This window comes from Somniosus microcephalus, chromosome 7, assembly GCF_052327205.1.
Source record: "Somniosus microcephalus isolate GS21.2 chromosome 7, FLI_Smic_1.0, whole genome shotgun sequence".
NCBI classification, from domain to species: Eukaryota; Metazoa; Chordata; class Chondrichthyes; order Squaliformes; family Somniosidae; genus Somniosus; species Somniosus microcephalus.
The window spans coordinates 41,096,675-41,120,954 of NC_140993.1; positions in this window are offsets into that span (position 1 = coordinate 41,096,675).

The following is a 24,280-nucleotide window of genomic DNA, read 5'->3' on the forward strand; positions in this document are numbered from 1 at the left end:
CCCTCCCCCCCTCTCTCCCCTCCCCCTCTCCCCTCCCCCCTCCGCCCCCTCTCCCCTCCCCCTCTCCCCTCCCTCCCCCCTCTCCTCCCCCCCTCTTCCCTCCCCCTCCCCCTCCCCTCCCCTCCCCCTCCTCCCCTCCCCCCCCCCCTCCTCCCCTCCCCCCTCCCCTCCCCCTCTCCCCTCCCCCTCCCCCTCTCCTCTCCCCCTTCCCTCCCCCTCTCCCCCCTTCCCTCCCCCTCTCCCCCCTTCCCTCCCCTTCCCTCCCCCTTCCCTCCCCCTCTCCCCCCTCCCCGTGAACTGAGTGACACGAGGCTCTCAAAGCCTCTTTCCATAGACTCCCTCATAGCTTTAAAGCCAGAGGAGATGCCAGCAGTCTGAGTTCCCAGCAAAGCTGTTAGCTTTGTGCATTGAGTGCTGCTGGAGTTTTGCTAAGTGGGAGAAAAATCATTTAAGTGTATTTTGTGAATTTTAGTGTGTTAAGAAGTCAATTATTTGAAGTAAGTTTAATTTTTTAAGGGTTTTTTAAACTCTTGGGCAGTTTAAACTGGAAGTAGAATCAGGGTATAAAAGGGGAGGGGCTAGTGCAGTGCACGGAGTGCTTTGTGCATTGAGTGCTGCTGGAGTTTTGCTAAGTGGGAGAAAAATCATTTAAGTGTATTTTGTGAATTTTAGTGTGTTAAGAAGTCAATTAATTGAAGTAAGTTTAATTTTTTAAGGGTTTTTTAAACTCTTGGGCAGTTTAAACTGGAAGTAGAATCCGGGTATAAAAGGGGAGGGGCTAGTGCAGTGCACGGAGTGCTTTGTGCATTGAGTGCTGCTGGAGTTTTGCTAAGTGGGAGAAAAATCATTTAAGTGTATTTTGTGAATTTTAGTGTGTTAAGAAGTCAATTATTTGAAGTAAGTTTAATTTTTTAAGGGTTTTTTAAACTCTTGGGCAGTTTAAACTGGAAGTAGAATCCGGGTATAAAAGGGGAGGGGCTAGTGCAGTGCACGGAGTGCTTTGTGCATTGAGTGCTGCTGGAGTTTTGCTAAATGGGAGAAAAATCATTTAAGTGTATTTTGTGAATTTTAGTGTGTTAAGAAGTCAATTATTTGAAGTAAGTTTAATTTTTTAAGGATTTTTTAAACTCTTGGGCAGTTTAAACTGGAAGTAGAATCCGGGTATAAAAGGGGAGGGGCTAGTGCAGTGCACGGAGTGCTTTGTGCATTGAGTGCTGCTGGAGTTTTGCTAAATGGGAGAAAAATCATTTAAGTGTATTTTGTGAATTTTAGTGTGTTAAGAAGTCAATTATTTGAAGTAAGTTTAATTTTTTAAGGGTTTTTTAAACTCTTGGGCAGTTTAAACTGGAAGTAGAATCCGGGTATAAAAGGGGAGGGGCTAGTGCAGTGCACGGAGTACTTTGTGCATTGAGTGCTGCTGGAGTTTTGCTAAGTGGGAGAGTTCGGACAAGTGGGAGGTGAGGGTGTGTTTTTTGCTCTGTTTTGTTCCCCACTCCCAGGCTTAGACAGCACTGCAGAGGCGGAGCAGTGAGACGAGTCAACCAAACAGGCCCCACAGACAGTATTCAAGGAGGAGGTTGGTGATCAGCTGGTTGGTTGGTTTTCTTCCTTCTCTTCTCTGTTATACCTTTAAGTTGGTAAGTCCTATTGAATAGTAGTGTGACATTATCATCTATATCCGGGCAGGGTCTTCATAACTAATAATAAGAAATTTAATTAATTATATAGAATGGAGCAGGTGATGTGTTACTGTTGCGAGATGTGGGAGCCGGTGGTCCCCATTGAGGCTCACGGTGATTACATCTGCGACAAGTGTTTGCTGCTAGAGGAACTCAAGTTCCATGTTATGGAGCTTGAGACTGAGCTTCAGACACTGCGACACATCAGGGAGGGTGAGAAGTTCCTGGACTCTATGTTTCAGGAGATGGTCACACCTATGAAGTTAATTACTGCAGATGTAGTCCGTGGTCAGGGACAGGACGGTGTGACTACGAGTGAGGAAGGTACAGGGATCCAGGATGTAGTGTTGAAGGAGATGCAGCCCTTGTTCTTGTCCAGCAGGATTGAGGTTCTTACTCCCTGTGAGGGCGGGAGCGGGGACTGCAGGGAGGATGAGCAACCTGGCCACAGCACCGTGGTACAGGGGGCCATTCAAGTGGAGGGAGTAAAAAGAAATGTTGTAGTGGTAGGGGATAGTATCATTAGGGGGATAGATAGGGTTCTCTGCAGTCAAGAGCGGGAGCCCCGAAGGCTGTGTTGCCTGCCCGGTGCCAGGGTTAAGGACATCTCTTCTGGGCTGGAAAGAAACTTGGAGTGGGAGGGGGAGGATCCAGTTGTCGTGGTCCATGTTGGTACAAACAACGTAGATAGGACAAGGAAGACGGTTCTGTTAAAGGAGTATGAGCAGCTAGGGGTCAAATTAAAAAACAGAACCTCAAGGGTAATAATCTCTGGGTTATTACCTGTGCCACGAGCGAATATGGCTAGGATAAATAAAATTAAAGAGTTAAATGCGTGGCTCAAAGACTGGTGTGGGAGAAATGGGTTTTGCTTCTTGGGACACTGGCACCAATACTGGGACAGGAGGGAGCTGTTCCGTTGGGACGGACTCCACTTGGCCAGTGCTGGGACTAGAGTCCTGGCGGATCATATAACTAGGGCTGTAGAGAGGGCTTTAAACTAACTAGTGGGGGGGAGGTTTCTAGAGAGCAAATAATAGAAATGACAACAGAGAAGGTCATAGACTTAGGTAGCAGTGGGGGAATTAAAAAACAGAATGTGTCAGGAAGGGACAGAAGGTATGGAGCAAAAAGTAAAGTACTAAAAAGGGAAAAAACAGGAAATAAGTGTTACAAAACATATTTGAAAGTTCTTTATCTGAATGCACGTAGCATTCGTAACAAAATGAATGAGTTAACGGCACAAATAACGACATATGGGTATGATCTTGTGGCCATTACAGAAACATGGCTGCAGGGTGACCATGACTGGGAATTAAGCATACCAGGTTATTTAACAATCGGGAAGGACAGGCAGGAAGGAATCACTATAATACAGAGAAATGATATTGGGTCAAAGGAGCAGGATAGTGAAACAGTTTGGGTGGAGATAAGGAATAATAAGGGGAAAAAAACACTAGTGGGTGTAGTCTATAGGCCTCCGAACAGTTGCAACTCTGTTGGACGGAGTATTAATCAGGAAATAGTTGAGGCTTGTAATAAGGGAACAGCTATAATTATGGGGGATTTTAATTATCATATTAACTGGACAAATCAAATTGGGCAGAGCAGCCTTGAGGATGAGTTCATTGAGTGTATTAGGGATGGGTTTCTTGAGCAGTATGTAACTGAACCGACCAGGGGGCAAGCAACCTTAGATTTGGTCCTGTGTAATGAGACAGGATTAATTAAAAATGTCCTAGTAAAGGATCCCCTTGGAATGAGTGACCATAACATGGTTGAGTTCCATATTCAATTAGAGGGTGAGAAGGTTGGATCTCAAACAAGCGTGCTGAGCTTGAATAAAGGAGACTATGAAGGTATGAGAGCGGAATTGATTAGAGTGGACTGGGAAAATAGATTAAAGGGTAAGATGGTACATGATCAGTGGTGTACATTTAAGGAGTTATTTTACAACTTCCAAAAAAAATATATTCCACTGAGGAAAAAAGGGTGTAAAAGAAAAGATAGCCATCCGTGGCTAAGTAAAGTAATTAAGGATAGTATCCGACTAAAAACAAGGGCATATAAGGTAGCCAAATCTAGTGGGAGGATGGAAGATTGGGAAGTCTTTAAAAGACAGCAAAAAATAACTAAAAGATTGATTAAGGAAGGGAAGATAGATTATGAAAGTAAATTAGCAAAAAATATAAAAACAGACAGTAAAAGTTTCTATAGTTATATAAAAAGAAAAAGGGTGGCTAAAGTAAATGTTGGTCCCTTAGAGGATGAGGCCAGGAAATTAATGGTGGGAAACATGGAGATGGCAAAAACACTGAACAATTATTTTGTATCAGTCTTTACAGTAGAGGACACTAAGAATATCCCAACACTGGACAAACTCTAGGGGGGGAGGAACTAAATACGATTAAAATCACTAAGGAAGTGGTACTTGGTAAAATAATGGGACTCAAGGCGGATAAATCCCCTGGACCTCATGGCTTGCATCCTAGGGTCTTGAGGGAAGTAGCGGCAGGGATTGTGGATGCATTGGTAATAATTTTCCAAAACTCACTGGACTCAGCAAAGGTCCCGGCAGATTGGAAAACTGCTAATGTAACACCCTTATTTAAAAAGGGTAGTAGGCAGAAGGCTGGAAACTATAGACGTGTTAGCCTAACATCTGTGGTTGGTAAAATGTTAGAGCCCATTATTAAGGAGACAGTAACGGGACATTTGGATAAACATAATTTAATAGGACAAACTCAGCATGGTTTCATGAAGGGGAAGTCATGTTTGACAAATTTGCTGGAGTTTTTTGAGGAAGTAACATACAGGGTGGATAAAGGGGAACCAGTGGACGTAGTGTATTTAGACTTCCAAAAGGCATTTGACAAGGTGCCACACAAAAGATTGTTGCTCAAGGTAAAAAATCACGGGATTGGGGGTAGTATTCTGGCGTGGGTGGAGGATTGGCTCTCTAACAGAAAGCAGAGAGTTGGGATAAATGGTTCGTTCTCAGATTGGCAACCAGTAACTAGTGGTGTTCCGCAGGGGTCAGTGCTGGGTCCCCAACTCTTTACAATCTATATTAACGATTTGGAGGAGGGGACCGAGTGTAACATATCAAAGTTTGCAGATGATACAAAGATGGGACGGAAAGTAGTGAGTGAGGAGGACATAAAAAACCTGCAAAGGGACATCGACAGGCTAAGTAAGTGGGCAGAGATTTGGCAGATGGAATACAATACTGGAAAGTGTGAGGTTATGCACTTTGGCAGGAAAAATCATAGAGCAAGTTATTATCTTAATGGCAAGAAACTGGAAAGTACTGTAGTACAAAGGGATCTGGGGGTCCTGGTGCACGAAACTCAAAAAGTTAGTATGCAGGTGCAGCAAGTGATCAAGAAGGCCAATGGAATGTTGGCTTTTATTGCTAGGGGGATGGAATATAAAAACAGGGAGGTATTGCTGCAGTTGTACAAGGTATTGGTGAGACCGCACCTGGAATACTGCATACAGTTTTGCTGTCCATGCTTAAGAAAAGACATACTTGCTCTCGAGTCAGTACAAAGAAGGTTCACTCGGTTAATCCTGGGGATGAGGGGGTGGTCATATGAGGAGAGGTTGAGTAGATTGGGACTCTACTCATTGGAGTTCAGAAGAATGAAAGGCGATCTTATTGAAACATATAAGATTGTGAAGGGGCTTGATCGGGTGGATGCGGTGAGGATGTTCCCAATGATGGGTGAAACTAGAACTAGGGGGCATAATCTTAAAATAAGGGGCTGCTCTTTCAAAACTGAGATGAGGAGAAACTTCTTCACTCAGAGGGTGGTAGGTTTGTGGAATTTGCTGCCCCAGAAAGCTGTGGAAGCTACATCATTAAATAAATTTAAAACAGAAATAGATAGTTTCCTAGAAGTAAAGGGAATTAAGGGTTACGGGGAGCGGGCAGGAAATTGGACATGAGTCTAGGTTTAGAATGGTCATGGCCCTGTGGGTAGTGGAGTGGGCCCAGGGGCCGTGTAGCCTGGTTCTGCTCCTACTGTGTTCTAATTCTGTGTTAGATTTCAGGAGATGGTTTTATTCCTGTTCCTGGCTGGGGTGGAGTTCGCCTTTACAGAAGGTAAGTACTGTAGAAAATATAGGGACAGAGTGATCTCCTGGAAGAATTTCGATCGCCTAGATGGGTCGGAGAGGAATTTCCCAGATTTTTTTCTCCCAAATTGGCCATTGGGTCTTTATCTGGTTTTTCGCCTCTCCCGGGAGATCACATGGGTTCGGGTGGATGCAGAGTGATAGAAGATTTGAGGTTAGGATCAGATCAGCCATGATCTTATTGAATGGTGGAGCAGGCTCGAGGGGCTGATTGGCCTACTCCTGCTCCTATTTCTTATGTTCTTATGTTCTGTCACTGGAGGCCTCCTCTCTGCAGTGTTCACAGAGCTGACCACTTTTATGTTATGAGCTATTACAACTTTGTTGGACATTGCTTCCTTCAGTTTGGTTATCGTTTCAAACATTTGCTTGTTTTGGCATTCATTATTTTTAAAGCCCACACATGCAGTCTTTAGCCCTGCACAAAGTTCATCTTTGAGATAATTAATTCAGCTGCCTAAGAGTCCATACACTGTGACCTTTATTGTTTCTCCGTACCTCGGATTAAACCGGCTGGATTACAGTAACTTTCCCATTTCATTTTCTTTAGCGTTTTAGCCAGCTGGCTACTCATTGGTTAGAACAACGACCCCCTTTGCGGTGAACCCATGCTCACTGTTCCCCACGGGCTTTAACAATAGGGTGGGAACCAGATGTATTTTATATCTCCTCTTGCATCAATGGGGTGTTTTAAATCTGCATAACTCCGAGAAAACTCAGCGATTGCAAGTTCAAATTGGCAGCTTTATAGTGCGGAATATTCCTGTTCATATTCAGATCTTGTCCATTTCGGTCCGGTTAGGCAATTTCATTCACTAACGACCTTCAATCTCCAACTTAATCTCCAATTAAGATGACAGGTATTTGGTGCGATTCCATTTTTGTTCTGCTTTGTGGTGTGTTTGTTTATTTTTCTTTACTTTTTTTAAACAAGAATTTTACAACACAGACCTGTTGGACTTTATCCTGTTGCGATTTGTTAGAGGATTTTCTGACAGTTTGGGTCAAGTGCGGGCATACACACACACACTGGCATAGCCATTAAATGAAATAAATCGCAAAATGAGCTGTGCAGCATACCCAGGGCTTTAGTCCCTGAAAGTGAACAGCAAGCTACACGGGCTATTTGTAGCTGATTAAATGATGTCACCCGGATTAAACAGATGATGTGTGTCAAATAAATGAAAGGTGCTGGCTGCATAATTTATGCCGCAAGGTGACTGAGCCCTCCCTCAGCATCTGCAAAGCAAACACATTACAGGAGAATGAATTCTCAGCTAAAAGTAATCCCTGGTATCATTTGCTGATGTATGTGCTTAATCTCGGTGAGACAGAAGGAAAACCAACCACCTCTTGACATGAGCAATACGGCGAGATCTTATTTATTTAAATGTCTGTGCACAGCAATCACAAGATCATTTGCAACTATGCAAGGACGGTAATTTTTTTTTTACATACCAGGACGCAACTCATAGATTCAGTTAGTGGCTGGACAACACTTGTACGAGCAGGTGTGTTGGTTTTTGCCGAGGGCATTTTGATGAATTGGAAGTGCCGAGCTGCACGTCAATGCAGAAAATTGTCTCTGGATATCAACAACTTTAACCACCTGGTGTGACTTTATTGGGCACAGACGAGGACCACTATTATTTTACAGAAAGACTCAAAAGGTCAGACGTCAACATTTGGCGGCCGAAATGCATTGGCTCTGTCGATGTCACGTCTGGTGAGAACATTGCTAACTATACCTCTGTTGAGATACCGCGGCAAACGTGGGAGTCGAGACCAGAGCTAGTAAAACACAACTGCTTTTATTCTACCTCATGGCAAAGAGGAACTGGAAAAGCCCGCGCATCCACTTAAATACTCCCCAGACAGGAAGTGCTCCCGGCAGCCTGTCCCTGCGGGAAACAAGTTGCTGGAGGAAAGGGCCCCCGGCTGGGGGCGTCTTCTTAAACTGCCCGTGCCGCCGTGAGCGGATTATGTCCAGTGGTGGCGTGTTGCCACAGAGCTCCCTCCAGAATCCGCTTAGGAGGAGGGGACAAGCCGTGACAGTGGTCTGATGGTTCTGCCGCAGCGGCTCTGAGTGGTCACCAGTCTAGTTGGTGGGGCCGGATGGTTCGCCGCCGGCTGTGCTGGCTTGCTGGCGGGACGGCCTCTAGTTGGAGGCCGGGCCACGGGGACCTGTTCCCCTGGTTCTGTGTGTGCTGGTTTGAGCCGGTCGATGGAGACTGTGTCGACCCTGTCGCCGAGTCGCAGCTTGAAGACCTTGTCCCCGGTTTGTAGTACCTCGTACGGTCCGTCGTACGGGGGTCGCAGGGGTCCGTGGTGCGCGTCGTGTCGCACGAAGACGAAGCACGCCTGCTGTAAATTTGGCGGGACATGAGGTGCGAGTTCGCCGTGTCGGTTGACCGGAAGTGGGGCGAACTGCTGAGCGGAAGAGAAAGAGTTGAGCCGCTGCTGTTCGGCCGACCAAGGCGTGGTAGCCTCTGGAAGGAATTCGCCTGGGACGCGCAGCGGTTGTCCGTAGACTAACTCCGCTGCCGAGGACTGGAGGTCTTCCTTTACCGCGGTGCGTAGGCCTAGTAGCACCCATGGTAGGCGGTCAGTCCAGGTACTGTCCTGCAGGCCGGTGCGGAGTGAGGCCTTGAGTGACCTGTGGAAGCGTTCACAAAGCCCGCTGGCCTGCGGGTGGTACGCCGTGGTTCGGTGGAGCGTCACCCCGAGGTTGCGTGCTGTGGCCGTTCAGAGTTTGGAGGTGAACTGGGCGCCTCTGTCGGAGGTTATGTCGGCCGGTACGCCGAACCTCACAACCCAGGTGTTAATGAACGCCCTGGCGATGTCGGCTGTGGTGGTGGAGGTCAGCGGCACTGCCTCAGGCCAGCATGTGTAGCGGTCGACCATCGTGAGGAGATAAGTTTGGCCTTGCGATGGCGGCAGAGGACCGACGATGTTGACGTGTACGTGGTCGAAGCGGCGGCTGGGTACCTCGAAGTCTCCCAGGGGTGCTTTTGTGTGCAGCTGTACCTTAGCCTGTTGGCAGGCGAGGCAGGAGGTGGCCCAAGTCCGAACATCTCTGCTGAGGCCGCGCCAGACAAAGCGCTGGGAGAGGAGTTTGACGGATGCGCGGGAACCCGGGTGGGAGAGCCCGTGGAGCGCGTCGAAGATGCGGCGGCGCCAGGATGCAGGAACGACCGGCCTGGGTTGGCCGAGTGAGACGTCGCAAGTGACTGCCGTGGCTTCGGGCCCGTGTGCGACCTTGGCTAGGCGTAGCCCTGGCAGGGTGGTAGCCGCTGAGAGGAGGTCTGGGTCCGTGAGCTGGGCCGCTGCTAGTTGCGCGTAGTCGACCGCGAGGTGATTCGCGCAGATGGCGGGATGGGAAAGGCAGTCGGCGACAACGTTGTCTCTACCGGAGATGTGCTGGATGTCCGCAGTAAACTCGGACACGGCCGCGAGCTGGCGTTGCTGCCTAGCGGACCAGGGTTCGATGTGCTTGGCCATCGCGTATGTGAGCGGCTTGTGGTCCACATACGCGGTGAAGGGGCAGCCTTCCAGGAGGAACCTGAAATGGCGGACCGACAGGTGGAGCGCGAGGAGCTCGCGGTCGAAAGTGGAGTATTTGACCTCCGGGGGGCGCAGTTGGTGGCTGTAGAAGGCAAGTGGCTGCCACGCGCCATTGACCCACTGCTCGAACACGGCGCCGACCGCGTGGTCGGAGGCGTCGGTGGTGAGCGCGACCCGGGCATCGGCCCTCGGGTGCGCGAGCAGGGTGGCGTCGGCGAGCGCGTTTTTGGTGGCGTCGAAGGCGGCTGACGTGTCAGTGGTCCAGGCTACGTCCATCTTGCCGGATTTACCTCGGAGGGAGTCATATAGGGGCTTCATGAGGGCTGCAGCTCTGGGGATGAACCTGTTGTAGAAGTTCACCATCCCGAGGAACTCCTGGAGGCCCTTGATGGTTGTGGGGCGGGGGAATTGCTGGACGGCCTGCACCTTGGTGGGCAGGGGGACGGCCCCAGCAGGGGTGATGTGGTGACCGAGAAAATCGATCTCGGTTAGGCCGAATTGGCACTTCGCCGGGCTGAGGATGAGCCCGTGTTGGGCTAGGCGCCCGAACAGGGTGCGAAGGTGTTCGAGGTGTTCCTGTTTGGAGGAGCTAGCCACGAGAATGTCGTCTAGATAGACAAATAGGAAGTTCAGGTCCCGGAGGACTGAGTCCATAAGGCGCTGGAAAGCCTGGGCTGCATTCTTGAGGCCGAAGGGCATCCTCAGGAACTCGAACAGGCCGAATGGGGTGATGACGGCCGTTTTGGGGATGTCCGCGGGGTGTACGGGGACTTGGTGGTAACCGCGCACCAGGTCGACCTTGGAAAAGACGGTTCATCCGGCCAGTCGGGCCGAGAAGTCCTGGATGTGTGGCACCGGGTATCGGTCGGGGGTGGTGGCGTCGTTGAGGCGGCGGTAGTCCCCGCAAGGGCGCCAGCCTCCGCCGGGCTTGGGGGTGATGTGGAGGGGCGAGGCCCAAGGGCTGCTGGAGCGGCGGATGATGCCGAGTTGTTCCATGGTGGTGAACTCGGCCCGCGCAATTTCCAGCTTGGCCGGGTTGAGTCTGCGGGCGTGGGCAGAAACTGGGGGGCCGGTGGTGGGGATATAGTGCTCCACACCGTGTTTGGCGGCTTTGGCTGAAAAGGTCGGGTTAGTGAGGGCGGGAAACTCGGCTAGGAGTGCCGAGTAGTCGTCCGTGGCTCTGGCGAGGCAGTAGGTCGTCAGGCCGGCCGAACGGGCCGGGGTGAATGCGCCGGGGATGGGGGCCATAGTGTTGATGTCGACGAGGCGGTGCCTCGGAATGTCGACGAGGAGGCCGTGGGCGCGTAGGAAGTCGGCGCCGATGAGTGGGCAGAGGACCTTGGCTGTGAGGAACTCCCAGCGGTAGCGGCGGCCCGCGAGGTCGAGCGTGACCATGCGGGTGCCATATGTGCGGATGTCAGAGCCATTGGCTGCGGCCAGCATGATACCCCGTGTGCCACGTTGGATTTCGAGGGCGGAGGCGGGGGTGATGCTGTGCTGGGCCCCTGTGTCGCACAGAAATCGGCGGTTGGTTCTGTCGTCGGTGACATACATTAGAGGTCCCTTTTGCCCCGCGGCCATCGCGGGGGCCGGTGCGGGGGTGGGGTTTGAAGGTACACGGTGGTGTGCAGTGTTGGGCCCTAGTGCCAAAACGGGTGTGGTAGTAGCAGTGACCCGGAGTGGTAGGGCGGTCGGGCCTAGTGGGCCGGGAAGACCGCGTGGTCGTTGCCGTGAGGTCAGGCATGACGTCGCGAGCGGACTGTGCAGAGAGCAGCCGGTCGGCCTTTTCGGCTATGTCATTCAGGTCCGTGGAGCCAGACTCCACAATGAGCGGGCGGATGCTGGTGGGGAGCTGCCGAATGAAAAGCGTGCGAAAGAGGGCGCCGGTGTTTTTGTCGTCCGAGAGGGACAGCATGTGGGAAAGCAGATCCGAGGGTGAAGCGTCACCAAGGCCGGGGAGGTCAAGGAGTTGGCAGTTGCGCTGGTAAGAGGACGTTTGAAATTTTTTAAGGAGTGCAGCCTTCAGATGTTCGTACTTGCCTTCCGGTGGTGGATCCTGCAGCGCTGCCCAAACCTTGGGGACTGTGGCATAGGTGAGAGAGGAGACAAGGTAGTCGTACTTTGTGGCGTCGACTGTAATGTGTTTCAGCTGGAATCTGGACTCAGCTTGAACAAACCAGGCTTCGGCCAGGTTCTCCCAAAAGTCCGGTAGTTTAACCGTGGCTGCGTTTGTATCCGCCATGCTAGCTTAGGATTCGTCCTGAGCGTCGGGGTCACCAGTGTTGAGATACCACGGCAAACGTGGGAGTAGAGACCAGAGCTAGTAAAACACAACTGCTTTTATTCTACCTCATGGCAAAGAGGAACTGGAAAAGCCCGCGCATCCACTTAAATACTCCCCAGACAGGAAGTGCTCCCGGCAGCCTGTCCCTGCGGGAAACAAGTTGCTGGAGGAAAGGGCCCTCGGCTGGGGGTGTCTGCTTAAACTGTCCGTGCCGCCGTGAGCGGATTATGTCCAGTGGTGGCGTGTCGCCACACCTCCCGAGTTAAAGAAGTCCTGCTTTGTGCCTCAATTTTCTCCCTCATCTCCTGAAGCTTTTGTTGCTGGTTATACAGCGTCAGCTGTGGCTCAGTTGGTAACACACTTGCCTCGGAGTTACTGAAAGTTCTGGGTTCAAATCCCACCCCAGGGACCTAAGCACGTAAAGCTAGGCTGACACACCAAGGGAGTGCTGCACTGTCACAGATGCCGTCTTTTGGATGAGACATTGAACCCAGGCCCCATCTGCTCTCTCAGGTGGAAGTAAAAGATCCCATGGCACTATTTCGAAGAAGAGCAGGGGAGTTATCCCCAGTGTCCTGGCCAATATTTATCCCTCAACCAACATAACAAAAAGAGATTATCTGGTCATTATCATGTTGTTGTTTGTGGGACCTTGCTGTGTGCAAATTGGCTGCTATGCTTACAACAGTATCCACTTCAAAAAAAGGTACTTCATTGGCTGTAAAGCGCTTTGAGATGTCTGGTGGTTGTGAAAGGCACTATATAAATGCAAGTCTTGTAGGATTCGCAAAATTGAACTTTTTATATTATAAAGGGTCAAATGGCAGAAGAGGCCGTGATTTTAAAGACTGTTTTAAAAGAAGCCCAGAAAAAGGGGCATACAAAATGGCCACCATACCACGTGACCGGCTTATTGGGACATTTTAAAATGGTTCCTGAAAATCCTCAGACAGCTTTGTGGATTCAGCCCAAAGTAAGTTCTGGAAGCCGTTTCTGAGAGAACGAAACCAGACACCCACATATACATATAGATTGGATACAGTTCCAGTTGAGATTGGCCTGTAGATAAAGGCCATCTAAATGTTGACCCAGACAAAAGGGAACAGTTTCATATTCATGAGAAGAGCATCAAGGGCCCGTTAAGGACATCACCAGGACATTAAAAACAATGAAGGTCATTCCAGACCAGAGATGGGCCATTACCGGCCATCCAAGAACAGTTTAAAATATAATAACTACCCCGTTGTGCAACAGGCCCGCCAAAAAGTTAAACAAAGACTAACCTGATTTGGTGCGAGATAAGGGCTTCTGGAAAAGAAGTATAATTGTGAGAACACACGGGTAGGGACCGAGACAGGAGACACAGGAGGCACGCTCGTCAGCTTTCCAGCTTGCAGGCTGTCCAGCTTTTGAGCTGGGAAAAGAGGAGTCGCTTCGGGAGAAGATCAACGGGACTCCTCTCCATCGACGGAGAGGAAGGAGAAGAAGACCAAACCGCCATCAAGAAGACCGTTCGAGCCGGCGTCCCGCCCCGGGGTCAAACATCGGGAGATCATCGACCAACCCCGGGCCGTTGACGAAACGAGAGGCCATCGACCCGCTCCGGCTCAGGAGAAGAGACAAAATCAAACTACAGAAAGAACCTGGCCGGGGTCGAGCCGACGATCCCCGACCCCGCCGACATCCAGGCCAGCCGGTGTCCAGCCGCCCCCGACCCCCACCTCAGGGGAGAGGTGAGGCGCAGCTCGCTGGGGCTCCACGATCCACGTGGAGACGGGATGCCTGAAAGGACCAAACACAGACTGGTTCAAAACCTTGCACTTCCTAGTTGGATTGGTGAGCATGTTTCTGGCCCTCCATAATCAGATCTAGATAGGTTTAAGGGGGTGGATATTTAAGGGTATAATTAACATGAGTTGTTATCCCTCGATGTTCCGTGTGTTTCCCTATTTCATGATGATTTTTGTAGAGTATAATATGCCTGTATTTGCCTTAGTTAGTATTGTGTCGTTATGATTTGTTTGTGTTTTTCCCTCCCATGTACTCTCTTATTTGCTTGCATTTGATTTGTGTTTCCATATGCAATAAAATTTCATTTCGTTTCATCAAACTTGGTCTATAAGTGTTTTCTCTACATTGTAGTTCCTGCCCCAAAGTCCAGAGTATAGAATCTAAGGGGCGAGAGGGTCGAACCACTCAAGGTTTTACTGTGCAAGAGAGAGAGGCCTCGAGAGAGAGAAACCTCTGCGATCTAAAACCCCTTACAGTCTTTCTTTTTTTATAGTTCCATGCACTGGGCGCCTGCTTGTACCTTGTTCAAGTGGCTACTTTTCGTGCAGTTGCCTAAGTTTATAAATTCTGGCTTTTGAGACCTCGAAGGATCACAGCTGATCTGTAGGGAGCATAACCTCAAAATTAGAAGCAGGCCATTCAGGCGGCGATGTCAGGAAACAAAAGGTAGTGAAAATCTGGAATTATCTCCCCCAAAAAGCTGTTGAGGCTCGGTCAGTTATAAATTTCAAAACTGAAATTGACAGATTATAGTTAGGCAAGGGTATTAAGGGTTACGGAACCAAGGTGGGTAGATGGGGTTAAGATACAGACCAGCCAGGATTTCATTGAATGGCGGAACATGAGGAAAACTATTTTTAAGCAGCAAGTGGTTAGGATCTGGAATACACTGCCAGAGAGTACGGTGGAGGCAGATTCAATCGTGGCTTTCAAAAGGGAGTTGGATAAGTACCTGAAGGAAAAAAATGTGCAGGGCTACGGGGAAAGGGCGGGGGAGTGGGACTAGCTGGAGTGCTCTTGCAGAGAGCTGGGACGGGCCGAATGGCCTCCTTCTGTGCTGTAACCATTCTATGATTCTAACAGGTTCGAGGGGTTGAATGGCCTACTCCTGTTCCTACCCTGATCCTATGCTGATCTGCCATCCCCACTTCCAGCAGGAGCTGCCAGATAGCAGTCAGGAGTGGGGACACTGAGTTATTTTATTCCTTCATCACAAAACCTGAAGTGCTGACACCAGCCGTAGTGCCTCTATTATCACCCCAACTGAGATCAATTCATGCAGCATAGACCAGGGATAAAACCATTCGCTGCCTTGTTTCGCCTTTAAAAAAATACTTTCATCACTTCCCTGATAATTTGGATCTGTGTTAATCTGCTTTGGGCCATTTACTTCTAACATGCCTCAGGAATACTTTAGCAATTTGGAGTTAGTTGATGTGATAAAAAAAAGACAAGAAATGTTGGAAATCTGAATTAAAACAGCAAGTGCTGCAATTGTATCTGAATTTATACATAGAGAGGTCATTACAGTCAGGCATGTGACAAGGCATTAGAAAGGACAAAAAGAGGTGAATGGTTCCAAAATAGAGAAGGATGCAACAGATTGGGAACAGAAGTATCCAGCAGACAATCGAAGAGACATTTTCAGACCAGGGGGCTGAAGAGTGTCCAAGCTGGAGCTGCGATGGTAGGGAGTGATCCCACAATCCCATGCTTCCTGTGAGCGTGGCGCCCTGCTGGAATCACAATTACAGCCTTGCAGCCCTATCTTTGACTTGCCCTCCCTTCAAATGTGGCTTCCCTGCTGGGAGGCTCGGTTCATGCAATTTACTCTTTTGTTCTTGAAGTGCACGTTGAATTCATTTCAATTAGGCAATGCTAAAGCGCAACGCAGCTAGTTGCCGTTCTTTTATTACACACTGTTGTTTCGTAAGGAGTCTGTAATGTCCGTGTGTAATTGAGACACGGACTGCAGAAGTTGGCTATAACAGGTGTTTACTGAATGGAGACAAAACTGGAACTACTATACAAAGTTACTGCACAGGCTTATATACAGGGGTGGTCACTACTGGTACTGCAGTATACAGGGGCTGCAGAATATAGTTCCTTCTTCAAGGTACATACACTACAATTCCTCCCCTTTTAGCTAAACAATACATAACATTCGATTAACAATTAAATAACATATTTACAATTACAGTTGCTATATACATTAGCTGAAGTTAAGCAATTATAAATTCAGTCTTTGAGGAGGCTTCCTGATTCTGTCCGGATAACGCCTCTTTGGGGTATCAGGTTCTTCTGGCAAAGTTGATTCAGGATCAACGTCGTTGTTTGGTTCGTCTGCTTCCAATATCACCGATTCTGAGGTAGATGCAATTGGTACTTTGGTTTCATCACCAGGTGTATAGGATCGTGGTGTAGATTTGACGGTTTCCAGTGACTCTAGAATCTGGTCAGCATGACGTCTTACAATGCTCTCTCCAACGTCCACGGTATACATTAGAGGTCCTTGCCGTGTGCAGATCGTTCCTGGCTGCCATTTCTCTGTGCGGTAGTCCCGGGCCAAAACTGGTTGACCTATCTTGAAACTCCTGGTTGGTCTTTCATTCATATTCTGAAACTGCCTGTTCTCCACATCTCTTCTGATGTTTGGCTTAACCAAATCCAAGCGGCATCTTAGTCTTCGATTGAAGAACATCATGGCTGGAGTTTGGTTGGTAACCGCATGTGTCGCATTCCGGTAGGCAAACAAGAAGTTATCCACCTTGTGTTGCAGGGGTATGTCTTCATTACACATTGCCTTGATAGCCTTCTTGAATGTTTGAACGAACCTCTCAGCCAATCCATTGGTGGCTGGATGATATGGGGCGGATGTGTAATGCTTAACACCATTGTTCTTTAAGAACCTCCGGAACTCTTCAGACACAAACTGTGGTCCATTGTCAGAGCAAATCTGTTCAGGCAGCCCATTTCTGGCGAATATGGTTCGTAAGACTGTGATAGTTTTTTCTGTGGTGGTTGAGGACATTTTTCTTACCTCTGGCCACTTTGAATGTGCATCCACCGCAATTAAAAACATCGAGTCCATAAATGGACCAGCAAAATCAATGTGTACCCTTTGCCATGGGGATGAGGGCCACTCCCATGGATGTAAAGGGGCTTGTGGTGGGGCGTTTTGGACCTTCTGGCATCCTGTACAGCCCTTGGTCGTCTCTTCGATTTCTCTATCGATTCCCGGCCACCACACAAACGCTCTGGCTAAGTTCTTCATTTTTACTCCTCCCAGATGACCCTCATGAAGCTGATTGAGCACTCTATCCTTCAATTTGGGTGGAATTACTACTCTGGACCCACACATCAAGGTTCCTCGGCACACTGACAGCTGTTCTCTTCTCGGCGAGAATGCTGGCAACAGTGGTTTGCCATGTGCTGGCCATCCCTTCACCGTTAAATCATAGACCCTGGAGAGTGTCGGGTCATTTTGTGTTTCCTTTTCTATGTTTGCATTCGTCACAGGTAGACATTCGACTATGGTCGAGTGGAATATCTCCACTGGATCCACTGCAGGTGCTTCTTCCACCGTCGGCAACGGTAGGCGCGACAATCCATCAGCATTCCCATGCTGTTTAGTTCCTTTGTACTCGATGTCATATTGGTGTGCCCCTAGGAAAAGGGACCACCTCTGTAGCCGTTGTGCTGTCATTATCGGGACGCCCTTCTTAGGGTTGAAAATGGAGACAAGAGGTTGATGATCAGTTAGTAGAGTAAATTTCTGTCCGTGCAGGTAGTGATTGAACTTCTTCACCCCCCACACCAGGCTGAGGGCCTCTCTGTCAATCTGGGCGTAGTTACGCTCGGCTGCAGTTAATGAGCATGACACAAAAGCTATCGGCCTCTCTGAACCATCAAGGGATTTATGTGACAGTACCGCTCCAATGCGGTAGGGAGACGCATCACACGCCAGTCTTATCGGTAGTGATGGGTTGTAGTGAGCCAATACTTCTCTTGAAGTGATCAGGCCTTTACACTTCTGAAAGGCCCGCTTACATTCATCGCTCCATTTCCATGCTACTCCAGTTTGTAGCAAGGCATTCAGTGGGTGCAGAGTTGTGGACAAATTCGGCAAAAACGTTTGGTAGTAATTCACCAATCCGAGGAATGACCTCAGTTGCGACACATTTTCAGGCGCTGGAGCCTTAACTACCGCTTCAATTTTGTCAGGGGACTTATGTAACCCCTCTTCGTCAATCACGTGGCCACAATACGATATTTGTTTCTTTAAAAACTCACACTTGGGGCGATTGGCTCGTAGCCCATGTTCTCTTAGTCTAGTGAGCACCTGCTCTAGGTTGGCAAGGTGTTCACTGTCATTTTCACCTGTCACTAGGATGTCGTCCAAGTAACACTGAATCCCCGGAATCCCTTGCAGGACTTTTTCCATCGCTCTTTGCCATATAGCCGGAGCTGATGCTACTCTGAATACCAGTCGATTATACTGGTAAAGACCTTTGTGAGTGTTTATCGTGAGATATTTCCGAGAAGATTCTTCAACTTCCATCTGCAAATATGCTTGCGCTAGGTCAATTTTTGTAAAACGTTTCCCTCCAGATAGTGAAGCAAAAATATCTTCTATCCTCGGAAGAGGATACTGTACTGTGTGAAGGACTGGGTTCACAGTCACCTTGAAGTCCCCACAGATGCGAACCTTCCTTGGCTCCTCAGACTTATTGTTTAACGTTTTCTTCATGACAGGAACGATGGGTGTCGCCCACTCGCTCCAGTCTACCTTAGATAACACGCCTGCATTCTCCAGATTCTCCAGCTCTGCCTCGACGGCTGGGCGAATTGCATACGGTACCGGTCTTGCTTTGAAAAACTTGGGAATTGCATTCTCTTCTATTTTTATTGAGGTGGTTACGCCTTTAAGAGTTCCCAGTCCTTGTTGAAATACCTCTTTAGAGTTAGCTAAGATTTTTGACAATCGACCAGGTGTGACGTCGTCATCCTTTTTACCAGCCACAGTCAGTGCCTGAATGGAGTGCCAGTCTAAACTTATCTTTCTGATCCATTCACGTCCCAATAACGGTGGTCCACCATCTTGCAGTATGTACAGATACAATTTCTGTATTTCCTTGCCGTTGTATTCGACAGGCACCCTTATTTTCCCTCTGGGGTATACTTTCTGCCCCGTATATGTCTTCAAGACAATGGATGTGTCTTTCAAGGGTATGTGTGAGAATAGCCGCTCGTAGTCTCATCGATTCATGACAGCCAGGGCTGATCCTGTATCCAATTCCATTTTGACTTGGGACCCTGCTATCGTGAGGGTGACCCAAATGGTTCGGTGATCCTCTTTTGCGATTACGCTGTGTAGTTTGAGACAGCTTAGACTCTTGTTCCCGGATTCATTATCGCTCTTCTGGTCTTCGGAACTACTGTCCGTCATCTTTTGTACTTTCCTGTACTGTTCCTTAGTAGTCTTTTTGTTGTCGTTAGTCTTCTTCCCGGACCTGCAAACTCGTGCAATGTGTCCCATCTTTCCGCATTGCCTGCATGTTTTGTCCTTGAACCAGCAGTCCTTCTGGTCATGGGTTGTTCTGCCGCAGCGATAACATTTTTCAAATCCCCGTGTCATTTCATGGGTGCCGTATTCCTGTGGCTTTTGCTGTATTTCCGCAGCTCCCCTTGCTGCTGCTTTGTACAACACTGCCACGCTGAAAGCCTTATCTAGCGTCAGCTCTTTCTCTGAGAGTAACCTCTTCTGGGTTCCTTCACTCAGGAGTCCACAGACAAATTTGTCCCGTAGGGTATCTGCCAGTCCTACTCCAAACTGGCAGTGCTTTGATAGCTTGCGTAGTTCCGTAAGGTAATCAGCATTGCTCTCATCTTTATGCTGATTTCTCTTGTGGAATTTAAATCTTTCTGCTATCAGCAGCGGTGTAGGATTTAGTTGTTCCTGTAGGATATCAACAATTTCGTTAAAACTCTTCGCCATCGGTTTGACTGGAGTGATCAGGTTCCGCAATAGGCCGTACGTTCTTGCGCCCATTAAGTTTAGTAGTACTGATGCCTTTTTCTCATCGGCTACTTCATTTGCCTTGCAATATACTTCGACTCTTTCCACATACGTGATCCAGTCTTCTATTGCATTATCGAAGGCAGTGATATTGCCAGTCTTCGGCATCTTGGAGATCTAAGATGGTGCCTCCCGTGCTTTGCTTTCTTCCCTGATTGAACAAAATGGCGCCTCCCGCGCTTTGCCTTCTTCCCCGCTGGATTAAGATGGCGCCTCACGCGCTTTCTGCCTTTTCCGCTGCTGCCAGTGCTGTTGCTGGCGTTTTTATGCCTTGATGGCGACGCCCTATGGTCTTCGCGCGTTTCCCCCCACGCTGCTGCCAACACCGCTCTCCGCGGTCCCCGTGGCAAACTGCAGCTCCTCGCGGCTTTCTGCGCTTCTAATTTCTTTTTCTTTTATTTTAATTACTGTTCCTGTCGTCAGAGCAGACCCTATGGGTCACTCCCCTCCCTCTTCTCGGGTCTGTACGCTGCCCGGCTTCGTAGCACCGGCCGCGCCCTGTGTGCTCTACCCTCTGTCTCTCTCTCCTCTTCCCGACAACGCTGCTCGGCCCCGTTGAAAAGCCACCCGATCAAGCTCTAGCCCGCCGCAGCCCAGGAAGGATCAGTGTACTACCTGCCACCAGCCCGATTAGCTGGAACACCATAGACTGGATAACCAAGCCCAGCTCTCGACAGCCTCTCCTGCAAATCTTCGAATTCGATGAATCAGAGGGCGGTTGCCCACGGTCGACGCCCCTTTCTTCTGTTTGTTTTTTTTTCTTCCTTCTGGCTTCGACCTCTAATAACTTTGCTTCAGGGATGGATCCCCATGAGGTGGTGCAGAACTGTAGGTAAGTTCGGATCTGTTCGTCGCCAATGTAATGTCCGTGTGTAATTGAGACACAGACTGCAGAAGTTGGTTATAACAGGTGTTTACTGAATGGAGACAAAACTGGAACTATTATACAAAGTTACTACACAGGCTTATATACAGGGGTGGTCACTACTGGTACTGCAGTATACAGGGGCTGCAGAATATAGTTCCTTCTTCAAGGTACATACACTACAGAGTCCCCACCACAAACCCTCCAATTATATTAAGCATTAGAAAATTTTGCTCGATTGAATGCTCTTTTGGGATACCAAATGGCCTAAATTTGCCAAGTGGATCGAAACTCAAAGTTAATCAGGACCCAGACAACATTGTTTTAATTAATTCTCAGGATATGATGCATCGTTGGCAAAGCTGGCATTTATTGTCCATCTCTAGTTGCCCTTGAGAAGGTTGTTGTTGGCCTTCCTCTTGAAAGCTGCAGTCCATGTGGTGAAGGTACTCCCACAATGCTGTTAGGTAGGGAGTTCTAGGATTAGGATCCAGCGATGATGAAGAAACAGCAATATACATCCCAGTTAAAATGGTGCGTGACTTGGAGAACTTGGAGGTAATGTTGCTCCCATGCGCCTGCTGTCCTTGTCTTTCTAGGTGGTGGAGCGAACGCGTTTGGGAGATGCTGCTGAAGAATCCTTGGCAACTTGCTGCAGTGTATCCTGTAGATAGTACACACTGCAGCCATGGTACATTGGTAATGGAGGGAATGGATGTTTAAGTTGGTGGATGGAATGCCGATCAAGCAGACTGCTTTGTTCACATACAACATGACTGCACACCAAAGTAACTCATTGTACATGAAGCACTTTGGGACCTCCTGAGGGACATGGTTTGCTTCGATTTTCACAGAACTTAGACACTCAGTGACCACGATTAAACCATCCAGATTTCAGGTTCAATTCCATCATCATCATGCCTTATAAAAGCATTTCCCTGCCTTACTTATTCTTTGCTCCCAATAGCCAGCTTGCATGGCCATGCAACAGTTTCTCCTTGATTATTTTGGCCAAACCATGAAAGCAGCTAAAGAAAAGTGACTTCTAAAAAGGAAAAAAACTAAAACGTGTAAATGACTAAAATGATTGGATTAAAAAACAGCGATTAACTGACATTTTTTGAGCTTCACGTAGGTCAATCCCATTTTTCCTCATCTGCCAATCCTACATCTCAGTTAATATTCCAGTAATGTTAAATGTTCCTTAAATCGTTCAACAGGATCACTGCTGTGAAATTTCATTATTGCAAATTGATTGCTATATCCTGTACTCAGTGGCACTGGTCAAAGTGCTGGTCTGCATACTTCCCATTGCAACTCAGTTGAGGCCCAGCAGGCCTGATTAAGGGTAGCTCTGTGTGTGCTACGGAAAACAAATCATTGCCACAGCAATATTATTGGCACCAGAGGGCCTAACAGCACTGAACCAGGCATGTAATTAAGTGAGGAACTTATGAATGACAAAGGTCCATAGCAGAACATTAACAAAGTTGAAAAGGTTGGGAGTAAGATTATATCAGATAAGGCCACTCTTGAGCTTTAAAAGCCTGTAGGGTGTAGGGAAAACTGAGGGAGATAAGGATTTTCACACCTTTGAGGCTATGAGAAAGAATGTCATGGGGGTGATTTTCATTCAGAAGTCGGGAAGGAGGCGGGACTACAACTTTCGGGGTTGTAGTCCCGCCTTCATCGAGATGCGGCCAATCCACGCGATTTTAATTTGATTGACCTTGTTGAGCCCACCCAGCGGGCTCAGCAGGCCAATTAAGGGCCAACCGGCAACAGGTGACATCATAGGCTGAAATTTCATCTGTCAAGACGTTTTGACAGATGAAATATCAGTGTTTCACAGCTGTTTGAAGCTGTCAAACACTGACAGTCTTACTTCTAACCTGAGTCCTTCTACACAGACTCAGTTAGAAATCTCACCGGCACAGAAAGCTGCAGGCTGTCACTTTTGACAGTTCGCAGCCGTTCTGCTTTCTGTGCCGGCGAGATGAGGGACTCCCCGAATCTAAAGGAAGGAAGGCTGCAAAGGTAAATACAGAAAATTTAAACTTCTTTACACACTTTAGACACACCAAACACGCTTACCTTTGCACTCATGCACCCATCACTCACCTAAACACCGACATCTCGACCCCTCCAAATCCTTCAACCCGACGGCCCGACTCCTTTAACTTGGCGTGGTTTGGCGCCATCGGGAATCCCACACTTCAAGCTTTAAAATAAGGATTAGGCTAAAAACTGCCTGTTAATTACCTGTTAACAGGCAGTTAATTGGCACTAATCCCTTCCCGCCTCGGGTAGGCGGGTCCCAGTGTGGGGCGGGTACCCGCCTCCTTTGAAATTTACATGGAGGCGGGTTGGGGGCGGGATGGTGTCGGGACCCCTGAATTCGGGACTTTAACCCCCTGCACGCCTCCAATCCCAACTCCACGGGTCAATGAAAATCGACCCCTTAGAGTCAGACTTTGGGATGAGTCTTGATTTCAATATAATGAGGATGCAGGTGGAGGAAGCCTGTGTAGAATGGTGTATTTTCAGTGTAGAAAAATAATTTGCATTTATTTAGTACCTTATTATGCCTCTCAGGAGTTAATGCCTCTGTTAAATAGCAGAGAGAGGAAATTGTTGAGAGTCTGTTAAACATTTGTACGATACAGTAAAATGCTCAGTCATTGCAAGGCAAGTTGGCCCCGGCGAAGAACAATGACACATGAAATATAATATCGACAAGTGTCAGTTACTACACATGGAATAATACAGCACAGAAGGAGGCCATTCTGTCCATCACGCTTGTGCTGGCTCTTTGAAAGAACTATTCAATTAGTCCCACTCCTCGGCTTTTTCCCCATAACCCAGCAAATTTTTCCTTTTCCAGAATTTATCCAATTCCCATTCAAAAGTTTTTGTTGAATCTGCTTCCACCAGCTTTTCAGGCATTGCATTCCAGATCATAACAATTCGCTGTGTAATTTTTTTCCCCTCATGTCGCCTCTGCTTTTTTGCCAAAAATAGGGGACAGATGTTCATTGTGAATAGCATTAAAATTGCTAAGGATGAACTTCAAAGAGCTGTAAGCAGAGTAGGTCTCCGATTCAGTCAGGAAACCCAGGAGTAAGGGTTTCCCGCAGGCCCAACTGAATTTAACGACAGGGTCTGATTTGCATTGGAAGCCTCAGTTTCCCACCCGCAACCAACCAGATTGAGAGACTGGCTGGCTATGGGTAGGTAGGCCGGTGACACTAGGCCGCAGAGAGGAGGGAGGGAGGGATCGCATGGGGGCCGGTGGCACTAGGCCACAGAGAGGAGGGGGGGAGGGATCGCATGGGGCCAGTGACACTAGGCCGCAGAGAGGAGGGAGGGAGGGATCGCATGGGGGCCGGTGGCACTAGGCCACAGAGAGGAGGGGGGAGGGATCGCATGGGGGCCAGTGACACTAGGCCACAGAGAGGAGGGGGGGAGGGATCGCATGGGGGCCGGTGACACTAGGCTGCAGAGAGGAGGGGGAGGGATCGCATGGGGGCCGGTGACACTAGGCCACAGAGAGGAGGGGGGAGGGATCGCATGGGGGCCGGTGGCACTAGGCCACAGAGAGGAGGGGGGGAGGGATCGCATGTGGGCCGGTGACACTAGGCCGCAGAGAGGAGGGAGGGAGGGATCGCATGGGGGCCGGTGACACTAGGTCGCAGAGAGGAGGGAGGGAGGGATCGCATGGGGGCCAGTGACACTAGGCCACAGAGAGGAGGGGGGGAGGGATCGCATGGGGGCCGGTGGCACTAGGCCACAGAGAGGAGGGGGGGAGGGATCGCATGGGGGCCTGTGACACTAGGCCACAGAGAGGAGGGGGGGAGGGATCGCATGGGGGCCGGTGG